Raw genomic sequence first — 20,251 nt, 5'->3', positions numbered from 1 at the left:
TCCCTCCGTGACAGTAACATCTAAGCCACTCTCCCCACCTCACTCTCTTCTCCCCTAGAGAGGTATGCAATACCTGAGCTATGCGTTGTGAAGGAGAAGCTGGGACAAGTGGGCAGACCCTTCTTCTCCCTCTCTTCTTCCTCTTGAGAGCACACACTTTGCTCTGATCTGCTCCGCTGTGTCATGAATTTCCTGGATCTGCACAGCCCCGGTTGCTCCACGAGGCTGAGCACATGAAGCTGCTCCCTGCAGGTGGAAATGACATTCTACAACATCAGCTCTGTCTTGATCTTAACATCATTTTTTAATCCTTTTCTTTTTTATCATTTCTCAAATGGTTTATACCACAGGCAGGGGAGAAATATGATATTTGATGTCCCCCTCCCATCTCACCTCCTGTGCATCTCAACCTCTATTAGGCAGAGTTAAATGTGGATCTGAGTTATGTATTTCTCAGATCCAGATATATTTAACTATTTGTGTGTTTGCAATAATTCTGCAAAGAAAGAATTTTACAGCATTGACATCTAAAGCAAAGAGTGGAACTCTCCAGGGGGTTGGGGGGGTTGTGAGTTGAGGTCTCTGGGCTGCAGTTTGTCCCAGGCTCACACTGGGGGAACACACACGGAGAATGCCCTGTAAGGGGAGTGGGGCCCTTCCCTCTCTGCTTATGGGGTCTTGGGAAGAGGGGGAATACCTGAGTGGGGCCTGTGCTTCAATTCATCCAGGGTGAGCTGTCTCTCCAGGGACCCTGCCAGCTCCCAGCTCATGGAAAAGCTGAGGTGAGCTGGACCAGGAGTCCAGATGGTTAGCATGGCCTAGGGACTTCCAGCTCATCCTGCAGGTGTGCACCTCAGAGGGGCAACCCTATCTGTTCACCCCCTCACTCCTTCTCTTGGACTTCTGTGGACCTGTGGATGATTCTGGGCATGTAAGGATGAATGAGACCCTGTTTCCATCCTCAAGACACTCAGGGACCCCTGTAGGAGAGAAAATGCACATAAAAGCAGTATAGTCATGATTCTATGGCTGCCTAGAAGCTCTCAAAGCACTTCACAAGGCCCAACCTGGCCTTTTCTGCTGTTCCTCCAGCACACCCACTCAGGCCACACTGGTATCCTCCACCCTACTCAGAAGAGGTCACCTGTCCTGCCCCACAGATGACCCCCAGCCAGCTCCCTCCTCTTCATCCAGTCTTTCGCTGGATGCTTTCTTCTCAAAGACCAGTCATTGCATTCGTTGGCTTGGGTTGCCAGAATAAAGCACCACGGACCAAGTGCCTTCAACAGCTAGGATTGATTATCTCATGGTTCTGCAGGCTGGAAGTCCAAGACCAAGGTGTGGGCAGAGTCAGCTTCTTCTGAGCTCTCCCTTCTTAGCTTGTAGATGCTGTCCTCTCCCTGTGTCCTCCCACGGTCATTCCTGTGTGTGTGTCTGTGTCCTCATTTCACCAGTTGGATTGGATTAGAATCCACACTAATGACACCAATTGCCTCTTGGAAGACTCTATTTCCAAATACAGTCACATTTGGAGTTTGGAGCTTCAGCATATGAATTCAAGGGGGACACAACTCAGTGGAGAGCAACCACTCAGGCGTAGATAAGGCAACCCTGGCCACAGCATCCCAGCCACTCACCCTCTTCACTCCTGCCTTCCAGGTCTCACCGCCTACCTTCACCCCCATGTAGGATCCTCTCATTTGTGTGGACTGTTCACTGTCTGCCCCAGACTGGTTTGTAAGCTCCAAGAGGGCAGAGGTTTCCAGCAGTTTTGTTTCCAGGTTCCCTTAGACCATCAACAGGGCCTGGCAGGTGGCTGGTGCTTAAGGAATGGGAGTTGAATGCATGGACCCTGCATGGACAGGGAGAGGCAGGGCTGGCCTGGTGGTAGCTCAGAAGAGAGACTTCAGGCTCCTAGTTCTCAGGTGCCCACAGACACTGGGAGGAAGGAATGTGAGCCTCCAGGCTGAGCCAATGGCCTGGCTGTGGAGCACGGGTGGCAGAAGATGAGCTGGGGAATGGGGAAGGGGCTGGAGATGAGTCAGAGTCCTAGGAAGCTTGGGAGACAATCCCTCCTCCAACCACAAAAGCTACAGCTGCTCCCTCTCATGGAATTTCTTTTCAGTCTGAAACGAAGACCCCTTAGAAAGGACAATGGAGCAGGGGTGCAGACGAGCACTGATGCGACAGACAGGCCTCACTTTGGAGGGTCCAAGGGCCATCCCCTGATTGTTCAAAGGCTGCAGATGCCGAATGTCATGGTCAGGCTTGGTCGCTGAGCTCCAGTCTGACTCTCCTCCTCTAGAAGGTGTCATATTACCAAGGAATGAACCCCCTCCTTCACAGCAGCCACAACAGCAACCTTGCTCTGCAAGCTTGCACTTTGCGAACACCAGCTCTTAATGCCTCTGCAGGCCCAGGGGGCTGTTTGCTCCCAGGCTCCCCCTGCCCCTGTTTCACATTCCCAGCAGATGCACTATTACTTGTGCAGCTCTTAGTTCCATACCATTCCTTCTGTATCCCTCAGCATCCAGGAGAACTTTCTTGGTCAATGCTGCCTGCCTCTGACAGTTATTTCCCAAAGAGCAGGAGCTGAGGCATTGTGGAAATCTGGATGAATTCCCTTTGCTACCAAGTCCTGCTCATACCATCAACCTTGGGTTTCCCTGCAGTGGTATCTTAGTAGACACCATTGTCCCTTTGCAGAGAACAGCCAACCTGGATTTCACATCCTGAATTAACCATGATGTAATGAAAAGAAACAGGAGTCCAAAGGCCTGAAAGTAGTCCCAACACATAGTACAATACTTGCTAACTATGTTGTATTAGTCCATTTTCACACTGCTGATAAAGACAGTCTTGCTGATACTGGGAAGAAAAAGAAGTTTAATGGACTTACAGTTCCACATGGCTGAGGAGGCCTCACAATCATGGTGGAAGGCAAGGAGGAGCAAGTCACATCTTACATGGATAGCAGCAGGCAAAGAGAGAGAGATTGTGCAAGGAAACTCCCGTTTTTAAAACCATCAGATCTTGTGAGACTAATTCACTATCATGAGAACAGCACAGGAAAGACCTGCCACCATAATTCAATCACCTTCCACTGGGTTCTTCCCATGACATGTGGTAATTGTGGGAGTTATAATTCAAGATGAGATTTGGGTGAGGACACAGCCAAACCATATCATTCCACCCCGGCCTCTCCAAAATCTCATGTCCTCACATGTCAAAACCAACCATGCCTTCTCAACAGTTCCCCAAAGTCTTAACTCATTTCGACATTAACTCAAAAGTTCACAGTCCAATGTCTCCTCTCAGACAAGGCAAGTCCTTTCCACCTATGAGCCTGTAAATTCAAAAGCAAGTTAGTTACTTCCTAGATAGAATGGGGGTGTAGGCACTGGGTAAATACAGTCATTACAAACGAGAGAAATTGGCCAAAACAAAGAAGCTACAGGCTCCCATGCAAGTATGAAATCCAGTAGGGCAGTCAAATCTTAAAGCTTCAAAATAATCTCCTTTGACTCCATGTCTCCCATCTGGGTCACACTAATGCAAGAGGTGGTTTCCCATGGCCTTCAGTAGCTCCACCCCTGTTGCTCTGCAGAGTACAACCTCCCTCCTGGCTGCTTTCACAGGCTGGTGTTGAGTGTCTGTGACTTTTCTAGGCACACAGTGCAAGCTGTTGGTGGATCTACCATTCTGTGGTCTGGAAGACGGTGGCCTTCCTCCCACAGCTCCACTAGGGAGTGCCCCAGTAGGAACTATGTGTGGGGGCTCCAACCCCACAGTTCCCTCTGCCCTAGCAGAGGTTCTCCAAGAGAGCCTTGCTCCTGTAGCAAACATCTGCCTGGACATCCAGGCATTTCCATACATCCTCTGAAATCTAGGCAGAGGTCTCTGAACCTCAGTTCTTGACTTCTGTGCACATATAGGCACAACGCCACATAGAAACTGCCAAGACTTTGGGCTTGCACCCTCTGAAGTCATGGCGCAAGCGGTACCTTGGCCCTTTTTAGTCATGGCTGAAGCAGCTGGGATGCGGGACACTAAGTCCCCAAACTGCACACAGCAGAGGTACCCTGGGCCTGGCCCACAAAACATTTTTTCCTCCTAGCCCTCCGGGTCCGTGATGGGAGGGGCTGTCACAATGGTCTCTGACATGCCCTGGAGACATTTTCCTCATTGTCTTGGTGATTAACATTCTGCTCCTCATTACTTATGCAAATTTCTGCAGCTGGCTTGAATTTATCCTCTGAAAATGTGAATTTCTTTTCTATTGCACTGGGAGGCTGCAACTTTTCAAACTTTTATGCTCTGTTTCCCTTTTAAAATTGAATGTCTTTAACAGCACCCAAGTCACCTTTTGAATGCTCTTCTGCTTAGAAATTTCTTCCGCCAGATATTCTAAATCATCTCCCTCAAATTCAAAGTTCCCCAAATTGCTAGCACAGGGGCAAAATGCCACCAATCTCTTTGCTAAAGCATAACAAGAGTCACCTTTGTTCCAGTTCCCAACAAGTTCCTTATCTCCACCTGAGACCACCTCAGCCTGGTTTTCATTGTCCATATAATTATCGGTATTTTGGTCAAAGCCATTCAACAAGTCTTTAGGGACTTTCCCACCTTTTCTGTCATCTTCTGAGCCCTCCAAACTGTTCCAGCCTCTGCCTGTTACCCAGTTCCAAAGTCATTTCCACATGTTTGGGTATCTTTTCAGCAATGCCCCACTCTACTGGTACCAATTTGCTGTATTAGTCCATTTTCGTGTGCTGGTAAAGACATACTTGAGACTGGAAAGAAAAAGAGATTTAATGGAGTTACAGTTCCACATGGATGGAGAGGCCTCACAATCATGGCAGAAGGTAAGAAGAAGCAAGTCACATCTTACATGAATGGTGCAGGCAAATAGAGCTTGTGCAGGGAAACTCCTGTTTTTAAAACCATCAGATCTTGTGAGACTCACTCAATATCATGAGAACAGTGCAAGAAAGACCCGCCCCCATAATTCAATCACCTACCAACAGGTTCCTCCCATGACACGTGGGAATTGTGGGAGTTACAATTCAAGATGAGATTTGAGTGGGGACACAGCCAAATCATATCATATGTAATCTTGGACAATTTAAGTCCTTTTGAATCTCAGTTTTCTTATCTTTAAAATGGGGATGCACTCCTACTGGTGGAGTAGCTGTGATGCTTAAAAGGGGAACATGTGAACAGCGTTGGCACTTGAGAGGCACTCAATAAAACCAAACATTCCTTCATTTGTTCATAAGATCTGAGGCTGAGTCAATACTCCCATCAAGGAACCAAGCCACAGGAGGTAATGTAGAAGTCAGGGAGGCCCTGGCCTAGGTTAGGGTGGCAAATTGGGTGGGCCACTGTGGTTTCTACAGAGTGGCAACAGGAAATTAATCAAGGATGGCATCTGGTTGCCTCAGACCACAAATAATTGCTTCTAACATTCTCCAAACTTAGAATCACTTCAAGGTGTGAGAGTGGGCCACAGTTGGAACAAATTGTTAACAATAGGTGATTCATTAAACACACACACACATACACACACACACACAATAAAAACCTGTTTAACACACATTTTATGAATGACTCTACAGCCATTAAAATAATTTTGAATGGGAATTTTTTCTTTCTTCTTCATTTCCCTTAAAATCTCCTGAATGATATAGGTTTTTCTATTTTTCTTTTTGGTCTCTATAGTTTTGGTCTCTAGAGTTTTGTCTCTACTTACTTTTCTACTTCTTTTTATTTCGTGTTTAGTAGTTACTTATTTTAAATTTTAACATGTTTATTAATAAGCCTAATAATATCAAACAACATTTCTACCTCAGTGGAAGTTAGAAGATGCAATTCAAGCTTTCCCCATTTCCAAACTTATCTTTTTGTTGACTATTATTTCAGTATCACTTTGTTTTCAAATACTCCAGTATTTAAAAAAATGTATACATATTTAGACATCATTGTTTATTTTTTATTTTTTAAATAAAATTTATTTATTTATTTTACTTTAAGTTCTGCGATACATGTGCAGAATGTGCAGGTTTGTTACATAGGTATACGTGCGTCATGGTGCTTTGCTGCACCCATCAACCCGTCACCTAGGTTTTAAGCCCCACATGCATTAGGTATTTGTCCTAATGCTCTCCTGTCAGTGGGTGGGGGCCACATCATTGTTTATTTAGAATCACTGATGTGTTCACAACTTTATTTACATAAGTTTTCTTGGTTCCTATATATTTCTTTGGGATTTAATTTCATACTTGCTGAAATGTATCCTTTAATATTTCTTTCAAAGAGGATTACTGAGCAGTCAATAGTGAACTCAGTCTGCATATAAAATTATCTGAAGGTAGTTTAATTGAACATAGCATTTCAATTAAGAAAGGTTGTTTCTTTCATTATTTACAATTATTCTCTTGAATTCTGTCATTTTATACTAACAAGATGACTACTTTCCATCTTATGATTTTTCTCTTCTATTTTCTGAATCTCTTTCTTTGAGTAGAGTTTAAGATGTCCCCTTTGTGCAGTTCTGAGGGTTTTAGGATTTTCTCTTATGCTATGAGGTTCAAGCGTTTCACTATAAAGTGCCCATATGTGCATTTGTTTTATTGATTTTGTGTGGGATTTTTTTGAGTTTCTTGAATCTGAGTACTCTCTTCACTTTGGAAAAATTGGCAGCCATTTTTTTTCCTCGCATGTTTCCTTTCCTTCATAGATTTTTGTCTCTCTTTCTGGAATGCCTTTTAGATACACGTGGAAGCATCTCATTCTCCCTCCTTGTCTCCTGGCAGTTTTGTGACTGTCTCTCCAGGCTGCTTCTTGGCCATCTCCTCTCATCTTCCTACTCACTAAATCTGTCAGCTGAGTCCTGTCTACGAGTATCGGTTTCTGCAAGTACCATTTAGTCTGTGACAAACCTTCCAGCTAATATTTTTTGTACATTCTCTTGGTCCTCTGCCCCTTCTATGGTCCCCTGGAAATTTTAAATCAATTATTTTAAAATCTCCCTCATCCCTCTCTTGACCTCTGGCTCCTGTGGAGCTAATCTTACTGTCATTGAACCTGCTGGGTTTGGCTTCCCTGTTCCTTTCCAAGAAGGATGTTTCTATGGTTTCTCCTTCTGCATCCATCCCTGCTGTTGTTATCACTAGCAGATGCCTGGTTTTGATTGGGTGGCAATCAACTCAGGTGAAAATGGTCCTTCCCAGACCCCTGTGCAGCCAGCACTGGCTAGGTGACCTCCATCCAGCCCATGGTGAGTGAGGTTCTGTCTCTTCACAGGGCCTCTATCATCCTCCCAGGCAGAGGTCACCATGCTCCCCGTGGCTGCCTGCCTGGGTCTTTGGTTTTATGAGGCAAAACAACAACAACAACAAAAATACTAAAAATCAAAAAACAAAAAACCTTGCTTACACAATTCCAGACAGAAAGTTCTATTAATTTCTTAGTCTGGGGTGCCTGCCCCAGAGCCAAGTGTAACTGTGCTGTCATATCCCACATGACCACGTTTAGGGTGCTCATGTTTCACCGGAGAAACTATTCCCATCCACAGTTTATACTCCCAACCATATAGGCTGCAGGCTCTCTATGGGTAGCCCCTCTCACACCCACAACACAAGGGCTCCACAGTTCCTCTGGGGATGTTGAACCCTTTGTCCTTAGGTCCAGGGCCCACAACTGAGTGAGACATCAGCTCCCTCCTCTCCTTCCTTCGTTTGAGCACCTTCTTCCTTTCTGATCTGTGGATTTTCCTTTTGTCTTTTTGACCCTGACTGATATTCAGCCATTTCTTCCTTTTATTTAATCTGTGAGTAAACAGCTTTCCACATCACATCTGTATTAGCCTATGCTCACACTGCTATGAAGAACTGCCTGAGACTGGGTAATTATTAAGGAAAGAGGTTTAATTGATTCATGGTTCCACAGGCCTGGGAAGGCCTCAGGAAACTTACAATCATGGCAGAAGGGGAAGCAAACACATCTTCACATGGCAGTAGGAAGGAGAAGTGCTGAGCAAAAGGGGGAAAAGTCCCTTATAACATCATCAGATCTCGTGAGAACTCACTCACTATCACGAGAACAGCATAAGGGTAACTACCCCCATGATTCAACTACTTCCCATCCGTTCCCTCCTACGACATGTGGGGATTATGAGCTACAATTTAAGATGAGATTTGGATGGGGACACAGCCAAACCATATCAGCATCCATTAGCTACATTGGTCAGAAGTCTCAGCAATAAGGATCTTTTATCCTCTAGTAATAGTTGAAAATCACTCACAGAATACACAAGTGCACAGAACACACATGTTGTGCCTCTGAATCACCATGGGCACTCATGGAGGCATCACCAGGTTAAGAATCCATGTTTTGAAATGAATATTTGTTACCATGAATGGATATTTATTTTATATTATGTTTTGCAAAGGTGGATACAAACTTTATGTGGTTATGATAGCATTTGGGAGGTATCCATGTGCATGTACATGTGTCAATGTGTGCATGATCTTTACATGCACAAGTACATGCACATGGATATTCCCAAATGCTATCATAACCACGGATAATTTTTATCTCTCTCTTAACCACATATAAGTTTTATGGTTTCTCCCAAATGTTAATAATTATTTGGCCAGGCGCGGTGGCTCATGCCTGTAATCCCAGCACTTTGGGAGTCCGAGGCAGGCGGACCACAAGGTGAAGAGATCGAGACCATCCTGGCCAACATGGTGAAACCCTGTTTCTACCGGAAATACAAAAATTAACCAGGCATGGTGATGGTGCATGGCTGTGGTCCCAGCTACTTGGGAGGCTGAGGCAAGGGAATCACTTGAATGCAGGAGGCAGAGGTTGCAGTGAGCCGAGATTGCACCACTGCACTCCAGCCTGCGACAGAGCAAGACTCCGTCTAAAAAAAAAATAAAAAATAAAAAATAAAGATTTTGTCAAGATTTTATGATTATGTCTGTTCTGGCAGCTGTAGCAAAATACCATAAACTGGGTGGCTTTTAAACAGCATAAATATATCTTTCTCAGTGCCAAAGACTGGAGAGTCTTAAGATCAAGGTGCCAGGAGATCTGATGTCGGCTGAGGGCTTACTTTCTGGTGCGTGGACCGCATCTTCTCTCTATGTGCTCACATGGTGGAAGGGATGAGGGAGGACTCTCAGGTCTCTTTTATAAGGATGCTAATCCCATTCATGAGGGCTCCACCCTGATGACCTAATCACTTCCCAAAAGCCCCACCTCCTCATCCCATCACCTCAGAGGTTAAAACTTCAACATATGCATTTTGGGGAGACATAAACATTCAGACCATACCTATGTGTGGCTTTGTTCTTTCCATTTATATGAGTGTATTTGCTGAAATGTTATTATCACATTTATTTGTTTTGAAATACAATACAGAGAACTGGACTTCTATACCTTTGTAACCTGAAACAAAACTCCCTTCCTAAATCAACACAAGGGAATTTTCTGAACTTGCAGGGGATCCACTCTGAGAAAAGATCACAAATTCGTTCTAACAATCCCACCATCCCAGAGCAGGTTGCTGGTCCTCTCCATTTGGAAGTTGCGAATTGAATCCACTTACAAATCCCCCTGGTAAGCCAGGTGCCATCTCCCTCAAGGAAACCTGTCACTCCCCTTCGCCAAAACTGGCCTGGATGGCTTGGATGACTTCCGTAAAACCAACGTGATGAACTACCATCATGGAAAACCTTCAGAGAGGGTGGGGTGCTCTCTGGAGAAAATCCCAAAGACCAGGTTTCTCTTTGGGCCATAGCATGCATCTTTCTTCTGAGTCCCTGGAAAGGAGTGTTTTGTGGCACTTTTTTCTGGTGCACTCTCAGGGATGTGCATTCCACAGGGCTGCCGTGTCCTGGAGGCAGATGCTCTCTTACACAGGTACATAGTGCAGGGCTTGGCTCCTATCTTTGAGATGGAAGGTTGCAGGGCCTCGTGTGAGGAGCCTGTCCAGGCAGCAGTCACTGTTTTTCCAAGCTCTTTCTTGCCCACTAGCTCGCACAAGCTTCCAAACTCATCTTCTTGCATTAATACTCTGAGCCTCCGAGTCACCCCACATGCCCCAGATGGTGATTACTAGCCCAGCACCAGCCAATTTAGATTCAGTACACTGACCCAGTGCCACGGAGTGGCCTATTATGACAGTGATCAGACTATAAACGGTCTGTTTGGCCATTGAGAAGGGTCCTCAAAGGACTAATTCGGCTTTTGTTAATGAGGGCTTTTTAAAATTTCCTGGCACTGCTTTTCTTGATGTATGACAGATTTATGATTCATGGAGAAGTTTAATATTAATGTTGGCCTGATGGAAGATAAATCGGACACAGGATTTATTGGCGTAGTAAAGAATTAGAGGTTCCCTCCCCACAAGTATGAAAACGTCAGCCAGAATGCGTTCACCGGACACCCTGCACCATGTTTCAGAGAATCCTCAGGTAGCGGGCCTAGAAGGGAAGAAATGAAGTCTGCAGCCTGCAGGACGAAGTCAGCAGAGGAAGCCAACTGACCTGCAGCCCTGGAAAAGGAGGGGGAGCAGAGCGCCTCTAGGGGAAGCTGGTTAAGTCTGCCCCTGTTGCAGCAACCTCCACTTCTGTAGACCTTTATTGGACCCGTAAATAACGCGTGCAACTCGAAATGGCTGGTGCTGTGGTGGGGAGTACCCATGCAAATTCAGAATGGGAATAAACTTGATGGATGCCCTGGGTGTCTCCTGCCGGCAATAGGAAATCGTGTGGGAATTGGCTGGGCCATTTCCTCGGTTCACTCTATTCTGTCCTAGTAGGTTCCATATTTCAGTCAAAATTTGTCGCTGAACACTGAGATTCAGAGTTAGGTGGCCATCTGGCCTTCCCAATTTAAACACAAACACAGAATAAGTAACATCCTTAGTGAGCGCTTACTCTATGTCAAGCCCGGCTCTAAAGAGTGTCCCATATCATCATCTCACTCAGTCCTTGAAACAATAGATACACCAGGACGTCTTATTTTTCACATCCTTACAATGACGCAGACACCGAGGCTCACAGAGGTTAAGAAGAGTACCCAAGTTTAATGGCGGGGTGCGATGGCTTACACCTGTAATCCCAGGGAGGCCGAGGTGGGTGGATCATGAGGTCAGAAGTTCGAGACCAGCCTGATCAACATGGTGAAACCCTGTCTCTACTAAAAATACAAAAATTAGCTGGGCATGGGGGTGGGCGCCTGTAATCCCAGTTACTCGGGAGGCTGAGGCAGGAGAATCTCTTGAACTCAGGAAGCAGAGGTTGCAGTGAGCCGAGACTGCACCATTGCACTCCAGCCTGGGCGACAGAGCGAGACTTTGTCTCAAAAAAAAAAAAAAAAAAAAAAAAGAAAGAAAAGAAAGAAGGGTACCCAAGTTTACTGAGCGAATGAGGAGCAGAGCTTGGATTCAAAGTTGACTCCAAAAGTCAAAATCTTCACCACCATCCTATGCGTCCATGATGAAGTGACTGTTAGACCCCTGGCATTCCCTGATTTGGCATCCAAGGGGTGAGACCTGGTTCTAAGTGTCTTCTGACCCTCTCTTGTGCACCGTGTGTATGGGTTTTGTTCTTTAAAATTCTATACGAAATCCTCAGGCAAGTACTTATTGTCTGGGTTCCCCATATCCACAGGAATAAATGTCACCAAGACTCTGAACCCCAAAGATGAAACAGCCTGTGCAGCTCCATGACAGCCACTGGCTGCCAACACAGAGACCGTCTCTCTTTGTCCTGGCAGCTACCTTGGGTGGCCACATTGGTTCTCCAGGGTCTTTGCATTGGTGGTTTGAGGACTTTCCTGTTGCTTTTCAGCAACTCTGCTCAGACAATAGGGAAACACGATGACCCACGACGCTTACCAAATGGCAGAGAGGCAGTGTTCTCCGCAGACTGCAAATCGCCATGTAGAATGGCCGCAGCCCTTGAGATAAGCAGAGCCCCTCTGCTGATTTTATGTCCACAGCTCAGTCTTCCTTCCTTCGTTCTTGCGCTCTGTCCTATTTCCATCCCAGCTGGGTGCGCTGCCATGCAATTCTGATGCCAACCACCTGGGGTTAGCGTCAGACCCCCCAAGGCAAGCACTTAGTCCTCCACAGACTGCCCCAGTCACATGCCAGCCCAAAGTGGAGTCCCCAGGCCATCAGCGTCCCCAACCACTGACATAAAATCAGAGACTTCTCAGACCCTTCCCCACGTTTGAAAATCTACTAAAAAGACTCACAGAATCCAGGAAAACTCTGCACTGCAGTTTTACTGTAAAGGATACACAGAGGGTCAGCAACATGAAGAGCCATGGGTGAGGTCTGGGAGTGAGCTTTGAGCTTCCAGACCCTCTCTCTGTGGAATCCTGGTGTGTCACTCAGCTAGTGTGGAGGCAAGAAGTTCCATGGAGCCTCAGTGTCCAGAGGCTCAACTGGGATTTCGTTGTGTAGGCACAATTAATCTTGGGACACGGAATTGAATTCAATCTTGACCTCCTCCGCCATCCCCCACAGGTCACACATGCTTGATATTTCTGGTGACCAGCCCCCTCCTGGAGCTATCTAGGAGCCTACCATGATTTACCTCATTAGCATAACAAAGATACTCCTATCATTAAGATATTCAAAGGGTTTTTGAAGCTCTGGGTCAGGAACCAGATACAAAGACCAGATATCTTTTAAATTACCCATGGAGTCCTTGCTCAGATGGTCAGCTGTCCCCAGCACTGTGTCGTGGCCTCAGTATTAAAATGGCCTTCCAGATGCCAACTGTTGTCCCGCTGCAGGTCAAGCTCTGGATCACACCTGCCTGGCGGGCTCTGTCCTGGGGGTGAGATGCTGTAGGGCCCCGGTGGATTTCAGCCCCCATGATCTTGAGGACTCTCATCAAAGAAGCCTGAGCATGTAAAGGATCAAAGATCTGGGGTTAGAACAAGTAAAGACAGTGCCATCGCTGTTACAGTCACTTTGTCCTCACTTCTCTCTAGTGAGTAGGTCAAGGAGATCACTCTTATTGAACATATTTTGCATTTTTAAACCACAGCTGAAGGAGCACAGAGGGTAGGTCAGAGACGTTATTAACTATTCAGGACAGACGGAGGCCCGAGACGGGGGTGTCACTTTCCTGCATAATTACGTGAGCTATAAAACGTGAAAGGCCTTTTGGCCCTCATGCCCTTTCTGTTCTGTTTTCTTCCTTGTTGACTTTGACTCACTGGGCTTAAATAAACTCTCCTTCCAGAGGATGAAAGGGCATTTACTGAAGGCAAGCTCCCTCTTGTATTAAACCGGGCAGGGAGAAAATGTGAACAGATGAAAGGAGATGCAAAGACACTTGCATGCGCTAAGCTGGGCTGGACCCATGCCATCCCTTCCCACCGTTCGTCTCTGCTGAGGGCTTCTGCATGTTGCAGGGTCCTGGCAGATGTGGTCCCTGAGCTCAAGGATGGCCACAGGGGCTGCTGTGTTGACTGGCATTCAAGCACGGTCCAGGGACGCAGGCACCAGGGTGCCGTGGGCTTGCTTTGCTGCTTTCGTTCAGCTCAGGCCATTATCTACCGTCACCATAGACTGCAAGCTTTAACAACAGGCGTTCACTGGTCATAGTTCTAGAGGGTGGGAAGTCCAAGAGCAAAGGGCCAAGTGATTCAGTCCCAGGAGAAGCCCCTCCTCTTGTCTTGCAGATGACCAGCTACCATCTTACCGTGTCTTCACATGGCCTTTCCTTGGTGTGTGGGCAGGCACCAGGGGAGGGGAGGTGTCTCTTCTTAGAAGCACACTAATCCCATTGAAACAAGGCTTCATCTTTATGGTCACATTTAACCGTAGTCACTTTATTACTTCAAATACAGCCACATGTGGGGTCAGGGCTTCAACCTGGGAGTCTTGAGGGGACACATTGAGTCCATAGTACCCAGGTTTCATGGATGGGGTATTAGAAAATGCTTTAGAAATTCTTTTTGACTTCCCACTACTCTTCCTTCCATCCCCTTTCTTCCCTGCCCTTTTGACACATGTAGAATTTTTAGACTTTAAAGGAAACCTTGAAGGTTTCAGGGATGGCCATTGTTAAGTGTGTTGACAGGCAAACAGGGGAGTTCACAGCCAGAGTCAAGCCTGGAGGGCTGTCTCTGTTAGTTCTTTTCCTTATTTACCTAATAGGAGCATTAGATAATCACCATGCTAAGCTTTTTTTTTCTTTTTTTTTTTTTTTTTTGAGATGGAGTCTTACTCTGTTGCAAAGGCTGAAGTGCAGTGGTGTGATCTTGGCCCACTGCAGCCTCTGCCTCCCGGTTTCCAGCAATTCTCCTGCCTCAGCCTCCCAAGTAGCTGGGACTACACGCATGCACCACCAAGCCTGGCTAATTTTTTGTATTTTAGTAGAAATGAGGTTTCATCATGTTGCCCAGGCTGGTCTCGAACTCCCGAGCTCAGGCAATCTGCCCACCTCGGCCTCCCAAAGTGCTGGGATTACAGGCACGAACCACCCTGCCCTGCCGCTGAGCCATTTTTATTGCAAGATGAGATGCAAATCCACAGACCTCCCTGTCCTGCACATACTCCCAAAGAGACATCTGGGGAGACCACTCCAAGGTGGACATGCCACCTCCATCTGTTCCTGGCTCTCTGCTGGCCTCACCACCAGCTCCTGGGTGCCCATGGGTACAGACAGTCAGTCTTGTGCTAAATGAAGGTCTTTCTACCCTGTGAGCACAGGCGGTAAGTCTCATGCTAAGCTAAGGTCTTTCTACCTAAAGGGACATGTTTTCTACTTCACTCTGGAGGGACTGCTTTTGAATGTGATTTACACAGCCTTTTCAGTGTTTCAAAACAGCCAAGATTCTGAGACATGCTTTTGCTAAAAAATACATGAGAATCTTCTAAGGGTTTTTAAGCACCCAGAACATAACAGGGAAATTGGTCTGATAGAGCGCCGTGGTTGATTTGGGCAATAACACATGTAATATTGCATTCTGGAAACGTTGGCGCCTCCGCTGGCAGTCTCATCCATAGGCGCAAGTTTAAATAAGACACTTTGTTATTAAATAAAACCTCCTTGCAGACAGCAACCATAAGGGCTTGCCGGGTCAGTCATTTAGGTTTGAAATCTCCTTTAATATGAATTTCCAGAGGATATTACAAAAGGCCCTACATGGGCAATAAAACACATTGTAGGAAGCTGCTAAATATGCATTTCTGCAATGGGCCTCTTTTAACGTCCGTAAATACATATGCATGAGGCACAGATAACGCTCGCCTGTGCTGTGCTCTGGGAAGCATCTTCTGGGAGACGCCGCAATAAGCCTTCTTCATTCACTGTGGAGCCAGCAGCCTGACCCAGGCCAGCCTGGAGATTTTAGAGGGAGAGAGCTGCTCTCGTCTCACAGGTGGGAATGGCAGGCAGACCCTCTGATGTTCTGGAAGGACCCTTCCCTGGGCCCCCACCCAGCGGACACTGGTCTTTCTGGGGGTCGGCCCATTCCCTGGTGACCGGGTTAGTTTTTATTTCTGTCTTCTGCCTGTGTGGGCCCCAGAGACAGACCCACCTGCTCCACTTACTGTGGGCACCCCACTCGGGACACTGCATTCAGCACATCAGAGAGGCACTCCTCACTTTTAAGGGGTGATGATGGTGCAGGAGCTTCCTGGAGCTGCTGTGAGAAAGGACCACAGGCTGGGTGGCTTAAAACAACAGGAAGTTACTCTGTCACAGTCTGGAGGGTGCAAGGTGTGGGCAGGGCTGGTTCTCTGATCCGTTCCAGGCCTCCCTGCAGCTCCTGCTGCCTGCCGACAGTCCGGGCTTTCCTTGGCTTGTAGATGCGTCACCCCAGTCTCTGTCTCTGTCCTCACGTGGCCTCTTCCCTGTGGGTCTGCATTTTCTCTTTTTATAAGGACATTAGTCATATTGGATTGGGATCCACCCTCTTCCAGTAGGATCTCATTTTAACCAGTTACATCTGTAATGACCCTATGTCCAAAAGGTCATGGGGGTTAAGACTACAATGTATCTTTTTTGGCGGGGGGGTGGTGTGGGGGGGAGTCTCAATTTAGTCCATAACAAAAGGCTTTCATTCTTAGTAGCTGTGAACATTGGAGCTGTGTTTTCAGGACCAGGAAATCATTGTTTCATTCATTAATACTCAAGTTGTGCATAGCCATCAAGCACCTCCCAGGCATTGTGCTAAGCTCTGGGGACCCTATGGGGGAGTGTGTCCAGAGCTGCCCCTGCTGGAGGACACTCAGGTCAAAGGTGAGGAAGGAGGGAGGGGGCACCTGGTGGGCAGAACCTGGTGAGCCGGCCACGGGAAGGAAATTCATCTTTGTCCTGAGAGAAAAGGCAACGTTGCCAGATCCATCAGGTCATAAGTGCAATCAGACTTGGGTTTAAATAGAGCGGCAGATGGAGAGGGCTGCTGAGAGGGCCGGCACTGATGTGGGCACCTGGGTAAGCAGGCTGCTGCCTGGGCCGGGGAGAAGAGAACCAAGGAGGCGAGAGTGACTCAGCCGAGAGCAGGAAGTGGTGCCCAAAGACCTTGGTGGGACTGAGACAGGATGACGTTCCCGGTGACCCAAGAAGCTTTGGATGCTCGCAAATGCTCAGTGATGCCTGAGAACACCGGACACAGCTCGCCACTCCGGCTATTGGCAGAGAAGAGGAAGGACAGGGGCTACACACCCAAAACAAACAAACAAACAGGCAAGCAAAGGGCATGGTGGCTTTCATGAAGGTCTGCCACTGCTCAGAAGTCTCCAGCAATATAATTAAAAAGCAGCATCTAGTTTTCACTTGTTAAATTGGCCAAAAACAAAACAAAACAAAAACAAAAAGGGAAAATAATATTCAGTGCTGTAAGGCTGGGATGAAGTATCACTGCTGCGTGCTCTGCTGGTGGAAGTGCAAATTGGTGAAACCTTTGGAGAAGACAATTGAGCAAAACGCTTTCCTGCCTGGCAAACCGCTCCTGACAATTTATCCTAAAGCAACAATCATACCTGTGCAAAATCTCACACAGATGAACTGTCAGGGCAGCATTCTTTAGAACAAAGGGACTCTTAGTCACTTATGTTTTCAACAAGAGACGAGCAGTTTGAAAACCTAGGGACTGTCCACACTGTGGAATATTAGGCAGTCATTTAAATTGTGGTTTAAAAACTAAGCAATGGGAAAATGGCTACAATCTAAAATGAGAAATTCTAGATGTAAAATTATATTTTAGTGTGTCTCCACCATAGAGGAAGATGTTTATGACAAGTTATTAAGTGAATAATGCTGACTATGAAATTATTGATGGTATAAATGGAAAGGATGTGGGTTTGTATTTGTGTGTGAATATACGTGAGTTATGCCTGGCTGTATATATTAGAAAAATGAGTGTAACAAAATACACCAAATGGTTAACGGTGGTTATTTCTGTGTGATGGGGTTTGAGGTTATATTAAAACATTTGCTTCTATGTTTTATATTAAAGAAACACTTTTGCAGCCTGTGTTCATTGTAGAAAACTGGGGCAACTTGGAAAAACAAGTATTATTTTAAAGCATTCTAATGTAAGATAGATCTTTAGGTGTCTTCTTTCTTAAACCACTTTGCTGAGTCCTAGTTCTTTATTTTTCCCTTGGGAGACAGCCTCACCACTTTTATTCCAGTAGTGAGGTCTCCTCCAGGGCTGGAGGACTGGGTGCTGGATGTGCTCAGACCTCTGAGGCTCTCGGAGGACGCTCAGAGATGGCTCCTGATCCAATGGCGTCTTGCTTCTCCACACTGGAGTCACCGTAAGCATGGGTTGGCATCTGCCCAGGTGAGCGGAAGTGAACAAGCCAAAAATTGGAAGAGTGAGAACAAGAAAGAGGTGATGTGTGTGTGTGTTTATGTTTTTATGTGTGTGAGTGTGTGTGTATATTTGTGTATGTATGTGCATATGTAAGTGTATGTGTGTTTGCATATATGTGTCAGTGTATATGTGTGAGCATATGTGTGTTTGTGCATGCATGTATCAGTGTGTATTTGTGTGTGTGTGTGTGTTGTGAAGAGGGTGTGGACCAGGCATGGATCCCAGGCTGATTCATCTGGACATAAGGAGGGCAACTTCTGTCTTCAGGGACCATCAATCTGACCATTTTCACTGGCACTTAATCTCCCTTAGAGCAAGGCAAATATTTTAGCATTCTTTTAAATATATTTTTTTAAAGGTCTGGCTTTAAAGTCTAGAAGCTCAGGAAACCTGGGCTCAGAGTGAAATTCTCTTTGCAAGTAGGTTTGGGCCAGTGCAAATGACATGAATTATACTCGCCATTACCTCAAGATGCACTGCTCCCAGTTGGCATAAAATTGCCCATTTCCTGCCTTGATATAAGGGACCTTATTCTCGACGCTCCGTTGATATCAGGAGCTACTATTTCGTGCCTGACACATTGGTCATTTTAATCACCCCAGCCTCCGTTATCTGGGCCCAGCCCCACTCCTCGTTGGCCATATTTCTGACTCCATCTGCAGTTTTTACCACTTGGGTTCTTTGGACGGGCTCATATTATCCTGAAAGGTCCCTCTAGGGCATGTCAAAGGAATGGAGGAAACCTTATAAGCAGACAGAATAAATAACAGTGCCAGTAAGGGCCGTGGGAGACATAATTGGGAGAGGAACAATGGCGGCTCAGGACACCTCTCTGTGTGCACGTGTGTGTGATGTGTGTGCCTACGTATGCATGTGCATGTGTGCACCTCCCACCGATGCCCAAACACACACAGAGCTGGCTCCCCTCCAGCTATCCCATCTCCAGGGGCTTGTTTTACAGTGGAATTCAGTTCACATGTATTCTCACCTGGCAGTGGAGGATGAACTCTGTCATCCCCTGCTGCCCATTCCACGACTGGTTCTGCTGTAATAGCTGGTTCTGCAAACTCATATTTGTTCCAACGTGGTTGATAGATTAGGGAAAATGTAAGCACGATGCAATTCTAAATTTTGAGTTTGTTTATGTGTGGTTAGGTCTGAAGACATTTTTTAAAGATGCAGAAAATGCAAGCACATGTAGGTGGATGCAAAAACCTGCACGCAGCTGATCAGCGCCACTTAGGAATCCATGAAACCTTCCCCACTCACATCTCTCACACCCCTCCTGACTACCTCAGTGCCTGGTGCAGGTTATGAGCCATGCTGGTGACATCTGGGGTTAGAACACTCCAACTGCCCTGATCCCCCTCCTTCCACCCCTCATGATGACTCCTGAGTTCCAGCCCTTCAGACACTAGCATCCACAAGCCAATTCCAGGGTTTTCCCACAGTACAGTGCCATATTTACTGTAGCGTCTGCATTCCATAGTCATTTACCATGGAGCACAGGGGGCTGCCATGTTGATTATGTTCTTCTTTTTCATTTTACGTGTTACTATCCAGGCTTTTGAGTGCCCCCACAAGCCCCATGGTTTTATTACGCAGCTTTGCACAGGGAAGGGACTTTTAGGAAGGTATATGTTGTCTTATAGCAGAGCTGACTCTATGCTTTTATAATTCTTTGATCCAGGAGCAGTTACATGCAAAATCGGAAATCATTGTGGTCATTTTAAACAACTTCCCTCCAAAAAAAAACACCAAAAAACATTTTAACCCCATGAAGATATGGGGATGACAATCCAGAAAGACTGAGAAGAGAACGAATAGGATCTCTCTGGAGGATGGAGAGAAATTGTTTGTGGCAGAGTTTTGGGTTGCTTCTGGTGGGCTGAGTAATGTCCCCCAAAACATATCAACATATGATTTCCCAGTATGTGTGACTGTTATCTTAGATGGCAAAGGAATTTTGTAGGTGTGATTAAGGATCCTGAGATGATGAGGTTATCCTAGATTATATGGGTTGGCTATAAATATGATCAGAGGGCACTTAAAGGCAGAAAGCAGAGGCAGATTTGGCTACTGAAGGGGATAATCTGAGGACTGAGGCCAGATGTTGTACTGGCCTTGCAGATGGAAAAAGAGGCTGTGTTTAGCTCATTTTCATGCTGTTGATAAAGACATACCAAGACTGGGCAATTTACAGAAGAAAGAAGTTTATTGGACTTATAGTTCCACATGGCTGGGGTGGCCTTGCAATCATAACAGAAAGCAAGGAGGAGCAAGTCACATCCTATGTGGATGGCAGCAAGCAAAGAGAGAGCTTGTTCAGGGAAACTCCTCTTTTTAAAATCATCGGATCTCATGAGACCCATCCACTATCATG

The sequence above is a fragment of the Macaca nemestrina genome, chromosome 1, assembly GCF_043159975.1.
Source record: "Macaca nemestrina isolate mMacNem1 chromosome 1, mMacNem.hap1, whole genome shotgun sequence".
NCBI lineage: Eukaryota > Metazoa > Chordata > Mammalia > Primates > Cercopithecidae > Macaca > Macaca nemestrina.
The sequence above is the reverse complement of the archived record's forward strand: the minus strand, read 5'-3'. Positions refer to the sequence as shown.